Below are 13759 nucleotides of genomic sequence, written 5' to 3'. Positions count from 1 at the left end.
AACAAGGCATAGTGATACAGTGTACAGCACAGGGAATATAGTTAATAATATGTAACAACTTGTATGGTAACAGATGGTAGCTAGATGTCTCATGGTGATCACTTCCTAATGGACTGAAATGTTGAATCACTATGTTGTATACCTGAAACTAATACAATACTGTATGTCAAATGCACTTGAACAACAAAAAAGCAGAACTTGTAAATTTTAATGAAGTCCAATTAACCAATTTGTTGCTTCGTGAATCATGCTTTTGATGTTGTCATTCAGAAATCTCTAGCTCATTGTCACAAAGGTTTTCTCCTGTGTTTCATTGTCAGAGTCGTACCGTTGGAGATTTTACATTTGACTTTTAGTACATCATTCGACTTAATTTTTGGATCTGGTATGAGGTATAGATGAAAGTCTTTCCTTTTCTCCTTCTTCCCTCCCTCCCTTCCTTTCCCTCTTCCTCCCCTCCTTCTCTGTCCTTCTCCTCCTTTCTTTTTCTTTCTTTCCACATTAATATTCAGTTATTTCAGAATCCTTTCTTAAAATGATTATCATTTTCTCACTGAATTTCTTTGCACCTTTGTTGAATATCAGCTATTCACATATGTGTGGCTCTGTTTCCGGACTCTCTGTTCTGTTTCATTGTTCTGTCTATCTTGATACCAATACTTTATCACCTTAATTAATTAATACTTACACTATACTTTATAGTATCATACTTAATACCACACCATAACTTTATAAGTCTTTAAATCAGGTCATGTTAATTCCTCCAACTTTGTTTTTCTTTTTTAAAGTTGCTTTGGCTATTCTAGATCTTTTGTATATCCGTATGAATTTTAGAATCAGCTTGGCAATTTTCACCAAAAAATCCCATTGGGGTTTTGACTGAGATAGCAATAAATTTCAACTTACGGGAGACTTGACATCTTTTGGCCCACAACCAATGTATAACTCTCCATTTATTTAGGAATCCTTTATCTTCTATCAGCAATGTTTTATAGTTTTCTGTTTAGTTTTATGTGTACAAGTCTTGTGTTTTGGGCCAATTTATCCACAAGTATTTCATCTATTTGGTGCTATTGTAAATGGTATTTCTTTTTAAATTTCAATTACTGAAGTGTTGTTAGTACATAAAAGCACAATTAATTTTTGTGCATTGATCTTGCATCCTACAAACTTGCTGCAAATCTACAAACTTGTCCAGCTAACTTTTTAGTTTTAATTGCTTTTAAATAGATCCTCTCAAATTTAATATGTGGTAATTATATCATATGAGAATAAAAAACAATTTTACTTCTTCCTTTCCAATCTGGATATTTTTTTCTTACATTAATGTGCTGCCTAGAACCTTCAGTACATTGTTGCTGAGAGGTGAGATGAGAATGGATATTCTTATCCTGTTACTGATTTTATGAGGAAAGCATACAATATCTCACCATCAAGTGTGATCTTAGCTGCCAATTTCTCATAATTGTGGGAGTTCCCTTCTGTTTCTAGTTAACTGAGAATTTTTATCCTTGACATAAAAGGATGTTGGATTTTGTGAAATGCTTTCTCAACATGTTTTGAGATGATTATGTTATCTATCTTATGCAGACTGTAAATATTGGAATAACGTTGATTGATTTTTTTAAAATGTTAAACCAACTTTGTGTTCTTGGTATAAACCTCACTTAATTGTAGTGTATTATCCTGTTTATACTGTTGGGTTTGATTTGCTAAAATTTTGTTAAGAATTGTGCATTTATGCTCTTGAGGAATAAATAATTGGTCTATAGTTCTCTTTTCTTATAATGTCTGTGTCTCGTTTTGGTATCAGGGTAATTTGACCTCATAGGATAAATTGGAAGGTGTTCACTCCTATTTAGTTTTATGGAAAAGTTTGCATAGACTTGGTATTATTTTTTCCATAAATGCTTTGATTCACGGTTAAAACATTTTTAAAGCTGATTTTTAACCACAGATTAAATTTCTTCAGTAGATATAGGACTATTCGTGTTATGTATTTCTTCTTGAGTGTCTTTGGTACTTTGTTTCTTTCAAATAATTTGTCCATTTTACTGAAATTCTCAAATTTACAAGCACAAAATTGTTCATATTTTCTTATACTTTTATTTGGTAGAATCTATAATGATATTCTATTTTATTACCAATATTATTAATTTGTATCTTGCTCTTTTTTCCTAATCAGACTGGTATTTTAAAATGTGGGTTTTATCTTTATTTAGATATGGTAAGGCCAACAGATCTAGAGATGATTACCATTGAAAAGATACTTCCTTACTCACGATTTCCAAGAGGAGTGGGAATACCACGCCATGTAGGGCTACTTACAAAAGCACCAGGACGGGTCAGGAGGCAGAAGGAACAAGGTAGAAATGTGTGCAAGAGACTTTCTTGTGGTTTCTGCAAGAAAAAATAGACAAGGCCATGCAAGTAAATTTAGGATTGGATAGTTTGAATCATTTCAACAGTCTTCAACAGGGTTAAGGACCATCTCTATTTGTCTGATAGCTGACCCTGGGCTGATTAGGACAGCGGAATAATGGTCAAGATGTGAGTCCTCGGAGAGCCCTATAAAATGGGGGTTGGGGTTGGGGTTCTGAATTGGTTGGTTTGCATGTGAAAGGTGTGCTCTCAGATGAATTGTTTACTATCCCCAGGAATTGGATGGCCCAGGGAGGGGCAATGTCTCCAGGGCTAGCAAAGCCTCAGAGTCCAAGCATCAGAAACACAGAAAATAAAAAGACATGATTCATAACCTATAGGTATATCAATTTTATTAAATTTCTCAAAGCAACAAGTTCTGCTTTTATTAATTCTCCCTATTGTTTTTCTGTTTTCTATTCCATCCATTTCTGTTTTGATATTTATTATTTCCTTTCATTTGCTTACTTTGTATTTAATTTGGTCTTTTGCTTCTTAAGGTGGAAACTGAGGATATTCATTTAAGACTCTTTCTTTCTTTCTTTTTTTAAGATTTTATTTATTTATTTTAGAGATGGAGAGAAAGAGACCATGAAGAGGGGAGAGGAGCAGAGGGAGAGGGACAAGCAGACCCCACACTGAGCATGGAGCCCGACACGGCCCCAGCCCAGAACCCTGCGATCATGACCAGGACCAAAATCAGGACTGGGATGCTCAATCACCTGAGCCACCCAGGTGCCCAAGACCCTTTTCTTTTTGAAGACGCTACTTACTGCTAGAAATTTCTTCCTAAGTACTGCTTTAGCAGTATCCCACAATTTTTGAAACGTATTTTTATTTTCATTCAGTTCAAAAATTTTCTAATTTACCTTTTAATTTATTCAGATCCATTGTGTTGGCTAAAAGTGTGTTCTTTAGTTTCCAAATATTTGAACTTTTTGGAGATATTTCTTTCTTTCTTTTTTTTTTTAAAGATTTCGTTTATTTATTCGACAGAGATAGAGACAGCCAGCGAGAGAGGGAACACAAGCAGGGGGAATGGGAGAGGAAGAAGCAGGCTCATAGCAGAGGAGCCTGATGTGGGGCTGGATCCCAGAACGCTGGGATCACGCCCTGAGCCGAAGGCAGACGCTTAATGACTGTGCCACCCAGGCGCCCCTGGAGATATTTCTGTTACTGATTTTTATTTTAATTCCAATGCCATCAGAGAACAGACTTTCCATGACTTGATTCTTTTTAAGTTTTATATTGAGATTTGGGTTTTGGTCCAAAATATGGTCTGCCTTGGTAAATGTTCCATATGAATTTGAAAAGAAGGGCTTATTTTGGCTTATTTTATTTTACAGTTGTTAGGTGGAATGTTCTATAATTGTTAATTAGGTCAAGTTGGATAATAGTATTGTTCAAGTCTTCTATATTTTTATTGACTTTAAGTCTATTTGTTTTACTCATTATTGAGATAAGAATGTTAAATTCTACCACAATTATGGATGTGTTGATTTCTTCCTTCAGTTCTACTAGTTTTTTGCTCTGTGTTTTCCAAAGTTCCATTATTGTGTACAAACATTTAGGATTATTATGCGCTTTTGAAGAATTGACACTTTTTCATTATAAAACGCTGTGGTTGTTGTTTTTTACTCCTAGCAATGTAATTTGTTCTGTAATACATTTTGTCTGTTACTAATCTAGCTACTTCAGCTTTCTTTTGAATGAGGTTAGCATTGTATATACTATTTCATCATTTTACTTTTAACCTATTTATGAATTTATATTTAAAGTGCATTTCTCAGGGCTGGCATAAAATTGAATCTTACTTTTTATCCAATCTGACAATCTTGGTTTTTAAAATTAGGGTGATTAGAAAATTTCCATTTAATGTGATTATTGATAAGGTTGTATTTCAGTCTACCATTTCACCATATGCTTTTTATTTGTTCCATCTGTTTTTTGTTCCCTTATCTCTTTTTCCTGCCTCCTTTTGGATTGAGTATTTTTTCAGTATTTCATTTGATCTCCTTTGTTGGTTTCATAACTATATTTATTAGATTTTTTTTAGTACACATCTTTACTTTATCTCAGTTTCTTTTTTCTTCCTTTAAAGATTTTATTTATTTATTTATTTATTTATTTATTTATTTATTTAGAGCACATGAGAGCAGGGGGAGGGGCAGACGGAGAGGGAGAAAGAGAATCTCAAGCAGACTCTGCACTGTGACCCTGAGATTGCAACCTAAGACAAAATCAAGAGTTGACGCTCAACCAAATGAGCCACCCAGGTGCCCTATCACAGTTTACTTTCAAGTGACATCATACACATCATGTATATTATAAGAACCTTAGGGTGAAATACTTACACTTCTCCCTGTCTTTATGTTATTATTATGTATTTTGCATATATATGCTATAAACTTTGTTTTTATTTTTCTATTTAAACATCCAATTATCTTTTGAAGATATTTAAATAATAAACTCTCTTATGTACATATGTACATATATGTACACACATGCATATGTACATATATGAACATGTACATATACACCTATGTAATTAAGATGATTAATATTCATCTTTTGGGTATATCTATATATCCATATGATATCATTTTCATCTGCCTTAAGGAATTCCTGCAACATTTCTTGTAGTTTTGGTCTTCCAGTGATGCATTATTCAACATTTTATATGCCATTTTTGGAAAATATTTTCACCATGTATAGTATTAAACATTTAGATTTTTTTATTCTTTCAATATTTAAAAGATGTTGCTTCATTGTCTTCATGCTTTCATGGTTTCAGACAAGAAGTCTGCCATCATCCTTAACTATTTTTTGTAGTGTTTCTTTTCCTGTGAGCTAATTTTTAGATTTTTCTCTTTATCACCATTTTTGATCAATTTAATTATAAGTTTTGGTGTCACCTATCCCTGAATTACACCTGGACACTCAAGTCAGGTGGGAAATCTTAGGCCTTACCTCATTTCTTTCGTGAATCTTTCTGAAGGATCATTGTCATTTGTGCCCACCCCTTATGCCCTAACCCTGGTAACCACCATTCTACTCTGTCACTATGTATGAGTTTAACTTTCTTAAAGATTCCACATTTAAGTGAGATGATACAGTATTTCTCGTTCTGTACCTGGCTTATTTCACTTAATGTTTCCCAGGTTCATCCATGTTTTCACAAACAATAGGATTTTCGTCTTTTTTTAAAGGCTGAATAATATTCTATTCTATATATATTTTTTCACATTTTCTTTATCTATTCATCTGTACTCTTACGTTGTTTCCATATCTTAGATACTGTCAATAATGCTGCAGTGTACCTGGGAGTGCAGGTATCTCTTCAAGATGCTGATCTTATTTTCTTTGAATATATATATCCAGTAAGGGAATTGCCAGATTATGTGCTGGTTATATTTTTAAATTTTTTTTTTTTTTTTTTTTTTTTTTTTTTGTGGAAGGTCCATACTATTTTCCATAATGTTTTGTTGAGAATTTTTACATCTATGTTCAGGAGGGATATTAGTCTATACTTTTCTTGTAATGTCTTCGTCTGATTTTGGTATGAGGGTAATACTGATTTTGTAGCATGAGTTAGGAAGTACTCCTTTTGCTTCAGTCCTCCAAAAGAAATTGTAGATAATCAGTATAATTTTCTCCTTAAATATTTGGTAGAATTCACTAGTGAACCCATCTAGCCTGGTGCTTTCTAGTTTTGAAGGTTATTAGCTACTGATTCAATTTCTTTAATAGATATAAACCTATTTAGATTGTCTATTTCTTCTTGTATGAGTTTTGGCAGATTGCGTTTTTTTTTTTTTTTTTTAAGATTTTATTTATTTATTCGACAGAGATAGAGACAGCCAGCGAGAGAGGGAACACAAGCAGGGGGAATGGGAGAGGAAGAAGCAGGCTCATAGCGGAGGAGCCTGATGTGGGCCTGGATCCCATAATGCCGGGATCATGCCCTGAGCCAAAGGCAGACGCTTAACCGCTGTGCCACCCAGGCGCCCCTCGCAGATTGTGTTTTTTAAGGAACTGATCTATTTTATCAGTGTTATCAAATTGTAGGCAAATCTAGTTTTTGTCTCATGTAGTTTGACTCTCTGCTGTTAGGTGCATACACATTAAGGATTATTATGTTTTCTTGAATAAGTAACCACTTTATCATTATATAATTCTCTTCTTTATTCCTGATTACTTTTTTTGTTTTGTTTTGAAGTCTGTCTGAAATTGATATAGTTACTCCACTTTTCTTTTGATTAGTGATACCATGATGTATTGTCCATCCATTTACTTTTTCTTTTTTTTTTTAAGAAAGAGACAGTGGGGGGCAGCGCAGAAGGAGACAGAGAGAATCTTAAGCAGCCTCCATGCTTGGAGGCTGACACGGGGCTCAATCTCAAGATCCTGAGATCATGACTTGAGCTGAAATCAAGAGTTGGATGCTTAACTGACTGAGCCACCCTGGTGTCCCTCCATCTATTTACTTTTAATCTTTAAATCACAAGTGGTTTTCTTGTAGACAACATTTAGTTGGGTCTTAATTTTTTATTCACTCCAATATTCTCTGCCTTTTAAATGGTCCATTTAGACCATTTATATTCAAAGTGATTAAAGATAAAGTTGGATTATTATCTATCATATGCATTAGTGTTGTCTATTTGTAGTCCTTGTTCTACAATTAAGTTGAATTTTCTCTCCTTTCTTAGCATACCATTTATACTTTTTAAAAACTTCTTTTAGTGGTTGCCCTAGAATTTGCAATATAAATTCACAGCTAATCCAAGTCCCCTTTCAAATAACACTATACCACATAACAGGTAGTATGAGTACCTTACAATAACAAAATGATCCTGATTTCTCCCTCTCATCCTTTGTATCACTGCTATCATTCATTTCATTTACATATGAGCATACATAAGTGTGTGTGTATGTGTGTGTATGATAAATACATAAGCATACATAATTGAATACATTCTTGATATTATTTATTTATTTATTTATTTATTTATTTTTGAACAGACTGTTACCTGTTAGGTCAATTGAGAATAAGAAAAATATGAGTTTTTATTTTACCTTCACTTATTCCTTCTTGGATATTCTTTCTTTATGCAGATCAGGCCTTCTGAACTACATTATTTTACTTCCCTCTTAAGAAAATCTTTGAGAGACTATGGACTCTGAGAAACAAACTGAGGGCTTCAGAGGAGAGGGAGGTGGGGGAATGGGATAGGCTGGTGATGGGTAGTAAGGAGGGCACGTATTGCATGGTGCGCTGGGTGTTATATGCAACTAATGAATCATTGAACTTTACATCAAAAACCAGGGATGTACTGTATGGTGACTAACATAATATAATAAAAAACATTAAAAAAAAAAGAATATACTCCACCTGATACAGAGATTAAGATAATTAGGAACAGCCATAAAGTTGTCCCATTTGCATGCAGAAACATAATAAATCCGTTTATCTGTTAACATTTAAAAAAAAAAAAAGAAAATCTTTTAACATTTTTTTTAAAAGTCAGATTAGCTGGCAACAAATTCTCTTAATTTTATTTTGGTCTGAGAAAGTCTTTATTTCTCTTTCACTTTCAAAAAATAATTTTGTAGGTACAGAATTCTAGTTTGGTGGGTTTTTCCTTTCCACACTTTAAGTATTTCTGTGCTCTCTTTTTGCCTGTTTTCTGAAGATAAATTGGATGTAATTATTATTTGTGTTCCTCTATAGATCATGTTTTTTTTCCTCTGGCTTCTTTCAGTAATTTTCCTTTATATTTGATGTTCTCTAGTTTCAAAATTATTTGGCTAGGTTTAGTTTGTTTGGTATTTTTTCCGGTTACAGTTCTCTAAGCTTCCTGAATTTGTGGTTGGGGTCTAACATTAATTTGGGAGAAATTCCCAGTCTATTGTTTCAAATATTTCTTCTTCTTCTTTTTTTTTTTTTTTAAAGATTTTATTTATTTATTTGACAGAGATAAAGACAGCCAGCGAGAGAGGGAACACAAGCAGGGGGAGTGGGAGAGGAAGAAGCAGGCTCATAGCAGAGGAGCCTGATGTGGGGCTCGATCCCAGAACGCCGGGATCACGCCCTGAGCCGAAGGCAGGCGCTTAACCGCTGTGCCACCCAGGCGCCCCTCAAATATTTCTTCTGTTCCTTTCTTTCTTCTCCTTCTGGTGTTTCCATTATGTATGTTACACCTTTTGTAATTGTCCCCAGTCCTTAGATATTCTGTTACAGTGTTTCAGTCTATTCTCTTTTCATTTTTTGAAGATTCTACTGATCCATCTTCTAGCTCAGAGATACTTTCCTTCCCTGTGTCTAGTCCACTAATAAGCCTATCAAAGGCATTCTTTATTTCTTTTACAGTGTTTTTCATCTCTAGTTTCTTTTTGGTTCTTTCTTAGCATTTCTCTCTGCTTACCTTGCCCATCTACTCTTGTATGCTGTCTACTTTATCCATTAGAGCCCTTAGCATATTAATCATTGTTGTTTTAAATTCCCAGTCTGATAATTCTAACATCCCTGGTTCTGATGCTTGCTCTGTCTCTTCAAATTGTGTTTTTCCTTTTCTTTAGTATTTCTTACAATTTTTTTTGATTGTTGGACATAATGTACTGAGTAAAAGGAATTGCAGTTATAGGTCTTTAGTAATGTGGCAGTAAGGTATTGGGGTAGGTATTGGGGTAAGGTATTGTCTACAGCCCCATGAATAGGTCTCATCTTTTAGTGAGCCTATTCCTCTGGACTGTGTATTTTACAAATGTTTCTTAGGTTTTTTTCTTCTCCCCCTTAGGTGAGAAAGGATGGCTAGAGCCAGCTGGAGGGTATATCCCTTCCCCCAGGTCAGCTAAGCTCTAATAATACCTCAACAACTTAGATTCTGGCTAACTAGTTTCTTCTGAGGGCAGACCTTGTTAAGGAAAGCAGAGTACACTGGTGTATTTCAAAAATGGTTCCTTTCCCCCCTCCCCTTGCCAGAAACACGAGGGAATTTTCTCTGATATTTACTGTGGAAACCTGGTCGAGCTCCTGGAGATAAATGTCACAATATTGTGCACCCTCCCCACCCCAACCCCCAGACTGGGTCCTCTGGGAGTTTTTGACACTCAGAAATTGTCCACACTAAGCTTCCAGCAATTTGTCAATTATGGTTTAGATTTTCCTCTACCAACAATGGTTCCCTTGGCAGTTTCCATTCTTGAATCTTTGGTAAGTGGTGACTCTTTGTATCTGCTGATTGTCCAGTGTTGTGGGCAGCAGTTTACTCTGTAGTCGTTCCTCTTTTATGTTTGTTTTTTAGCTTATTCAGTTTTTTTCCCTTATTCAAATACAGTGGTGACTCTAAGCTCCTTACATGTGGAACTCAATACTGTATTTTTTAATTCTATGATTTCCTTTTAGTTCTACTTCTCCAGAGATTTGTTGTTGTTGTTGTTGTTTTTTAACTCATCACAAGCATATTTTCCTTTATTTCACAGAGCCTACTTGTATAGCTGCTTTAAATCTTTGTCTATTTACTCAGACACCTGTGTCATCTTGGGATTGACTTCTAATAACTTCTTTGGAGTGGATCTCATTTTCCTGATTTGTTATATGCCGAGCAATTTGTATGATGTCCCGAAGATGATGAATATTATATCGTGGAGTCTCTGGATTATGATACACATCTTGAAAAGTTTAAACGTTTTTATTTATCAAGCAGTTAACTTGGTGGACCTAAATTATATAAGTTGTCTCTTGGTAGTCAGCTCAGATAGCAATTCAGTTATTTTATCATACGCTGAATTGCTTACTTTCTACCTGCATGTGTGTATTTACAGAGTCATCCAGGGCCTTGACAGAGTTAAACACAGAATTAGGGGTTTTATCAATCTGGCTCTTTCTTTTCTATAAACCCCCCTTTATAGTGGCTCTAATTGCACATAAATCTGTTTTCTTGTTCTTCAGGTTACAAACACAGCAGGTTTTTAGATGCATCTCTGTTTCCTGGGGTATTGTGCAGACTGCAGCTACCCAAAACTTAAGCAATACAAATAGTAAATCCACCCCTTTCTGGTCTTTCAAATTTTGGGTGCCTTTCAAATTTTTCTTCAGGTGGTTGTTTTCACTCTTTTGCTCAGTTTTAAGCTGTTATAAGCAAGATGGTAGGTCTGTTAGGCCATACCAGAAACAGAATTTATGATTTGATTATTTAAAAGCTTGTGTGAAAAAAATAAAAACTCATCTGAGTACCTTTGTCTTTAAACTAGAAATTCTAATCTATTTTCATAAATGATATAGTTGGATTTACCCAAATTTATCCAATTTATCCATTATGCCACACTCCTTTTACTTTTCTTTTTCTTTTTTTCTATTATTTTTCTTTTCTTTAATTTTCTCTGTGACTTTGGAAGTAACACACCTCATCTCTACTTGTTTAGTCATTATTTTAAAATTCTTAGCATACGTAGTACACTTGAAAGTTAAATGATATCTATACTTTTTCAAAATGTACAAAAGTCTTAGCACGCTTTCACTCTGATCTATCATCAGTCCCTTGCTCATATTGTTTTACATATTCCACATCAGTGAGGATATTTTTTATCATCGGTCAATGTTTACTCAGTTCTTATTTTTACCTTCTAACCTTATCACCATTGCTCGTTTTTTCATATTATTTTTTTCTGCATTCAATTTTCTTCTTGAAAGTTACACACACACACACACATACACACACTTTCAATGAGTTATTTCTTTTTAAAATTTACTTTTTTCTCACTTTTGAATGATAGTGTATTAGCTGGGTATAAAATTCTAGACTGAGTATTGCAATATTTTTTCATTGTGAAGAAGTCTTCTGTCAGTTTGTTTGTTATAGTGGTTTTGTGTGTGTGTGTGTGAGTAAATTGTCTTTCCGTTAGGCTGCTCTTATAATCTTTTACTTTTTTTCTTCTTTTTTTTAGGTGAGTATAGTTTACCTTGACTTATCTTTGAGTATACTTATTTTTACTTTTTTGCTCAGGATTTGGGTGTACTATACTTCTTGAACCTGACCATTCAGAGTCATTTGTGAACATTTCACTGCCATTATCTTCATGAATATTTCCTCTCCTCCTTTCTTTTTTCTCCTGGTATTCCTAGAGGATATATCTTAGTGTTTCTTATCCCAGCTTTCCTGTTTCTTATCCTCTTTCTCAACTTCTTTTGTGTTTTTCTTCTCTTGATCTCTCATTGCTCTAGTATGAGTTATTTATTAATATTTATCATATAATTTATTAGTCCTATATTCCTTTTAGTCTAATCTGCTTTTTCAGCTATTTATTATTTTCAGTGACTCTTTTTAATTTCTAGAACTTATAGTTTATTCTTTTTTGTACCTGCTAGTTTTAAAAAAATAGTTTATTAGTATTTTCTTGTACTTTTTTAAACTTTATTTCTTTAATGCTAAACCTCAGAACTACATTAGTATATTTTTGGTTATTATTTCATATTAAATAAGATTTGTCTTGCTGTAAAAAAAAATAGTAATGTTTTGTGGCCAGAGTTTTTCAGGTATTCTTACATTATAGTTTTACATTTGCTTCTGACAGGCAGAACTGAGAATGGGGAGATGGGATGAGGCACCATCTTTTTGGGCTCAACATGATATACAAAATGGAAATAAGGATGATTCGTAATTCACCTGGAGTCTTTTCCACCCTAAAGATTTAGGAACTCTCTATTTTATTTTATTTTTAATATTTTATTTATTTATTTGACAGAGAGAGGAGAGAGAGAGAGCACACAAGCAGGGGGAGTGGCAGGCAGAGGGAGAGGGAGAAACAGGTTCCCCATTGAGCAGAGAACCCTACATGGGGCTCAATCCCAGGACCCTGGAATCATGACCTGAGCTGAACGCAGACACTTAACCAACTGAGCCACCCAGACACCCCTCAATTTTATTTTAAAATTAAGTCCTTTGTTCTTTTCCCACTAAAGATAAAAATACCTCTGCTCCTTGCTACTCAAAAAGATAAAGAGCAGCAGCAGAGCACGAGCAAGTTGCCAGCAACTACATCCATCACTCGTAGGGCCTGCTTTGAAGGAGAATTAAATTATATATAATTAATTAAGAGATTCTTAGCTTAGAGTCATAAAAATGTTGATTGAAGTTGTTTTTTTTTTAAGTCTTGAATTCTGACTACTTGTATATGGAAGCATAAAAAGATGTAATTGGTACTAAAAACTTTAGAAAAAAGAGACAATTATTCAAGGCCACATGAAACTAAAAAGGAATTCAGAAACTACTAGCAAAAGGAAATTTCTACTAAACTTTGGTCTTAAATATGATGGGATCGAATGCAATTATCATAGCTATACTGTATGTTCATTCATTTACTCATTATGTGACAATTATTCTGCTAGGCCTTTTCCGTATTGAAAAGGAAATGGAAGTGGTCAAAGCAGAAATGGCTGCTCCTGTCTTAACTTTAAAAATGGCTTTTTTTATTTTACATAAGTTAATTATTTATGAAATTAGATGTGATTATTTCATCATGTGGGTTAAGTCATTCTCAACGCATTGTTTATTTGTCTTTAAAGAATTCTAACTGTACAGTTTACTCCAAATATACCTTAGCTTTCAGAATAAAGATCACACTTTTGCTCCACCCTACATCTCTGGTCTTACGAATCCCCCCGCCCCACAAATCTTACTCCCTATTTTCGAGCTGCACTGTCTTTTATTTGGGTTCTCTGATTGGTGAACTGCTCTGACCATATCTACTTCACATAGTGAAGTTCCAATTATACTTAAAATATGTCTTATCACTTTATATTTCTCCTTTATTGTAATTACTACAATTCACAAATACATATATTATATATATATACCACATATAATTAATACATACAAATATATATTTATAATGTTAAGATGCTTTTCATTTTAAGTCACATAAAAACGTGGCTCAAATCTTTGCCAAAATAATGAGGTTTTTTTTTTTTTGTTTTGTTTCATTTAGCTAGGTAGGTAGAGTAAGGGTTTCTTTACTTTTCATTGTAAGGAGCTCCTTTGTCAGCTAATCACATTGCCCCAGGTCTGATTTCTGGGAGGACATGTCATCCAATATTAACCTTGGCCACAATTGAAAGGGACATTAAGAAGGATGCAACCTTACTGCTTTAATGATCTACATCCTTTTGATATGAGTTAAGGGACTTGGAAATTGCTGGTGGCCAAGAAATCATGGCCAAGTTTGGGATTTTATTTGCTCAGTGAGAAACTCAGTGGCTTATAATAAAAAACCAAAATTCTTATCTATAGATCTGTAATAAATAGGTACAGCTCTGTTTCACACTGCAAGCTTCACAATA

Source organism: Ursus arctos, unplaced genomic scaffold, assembly GCF_023065955.2.
Source record: "Ursus arctos isolate Adak ecotype North America unplaced genomic scaffold, UrsArc2.0 scaffold_22, whole genome shotgun sequence".
NCBI classification, from domain to species: Eukaryota; Metazoa; Chordata; class Mammalia; order Carnivora; family Ursidae; genus Ursus; species Ursus arctos.
Note: the sequence above shows the minus strand (reverse complement) of the source record.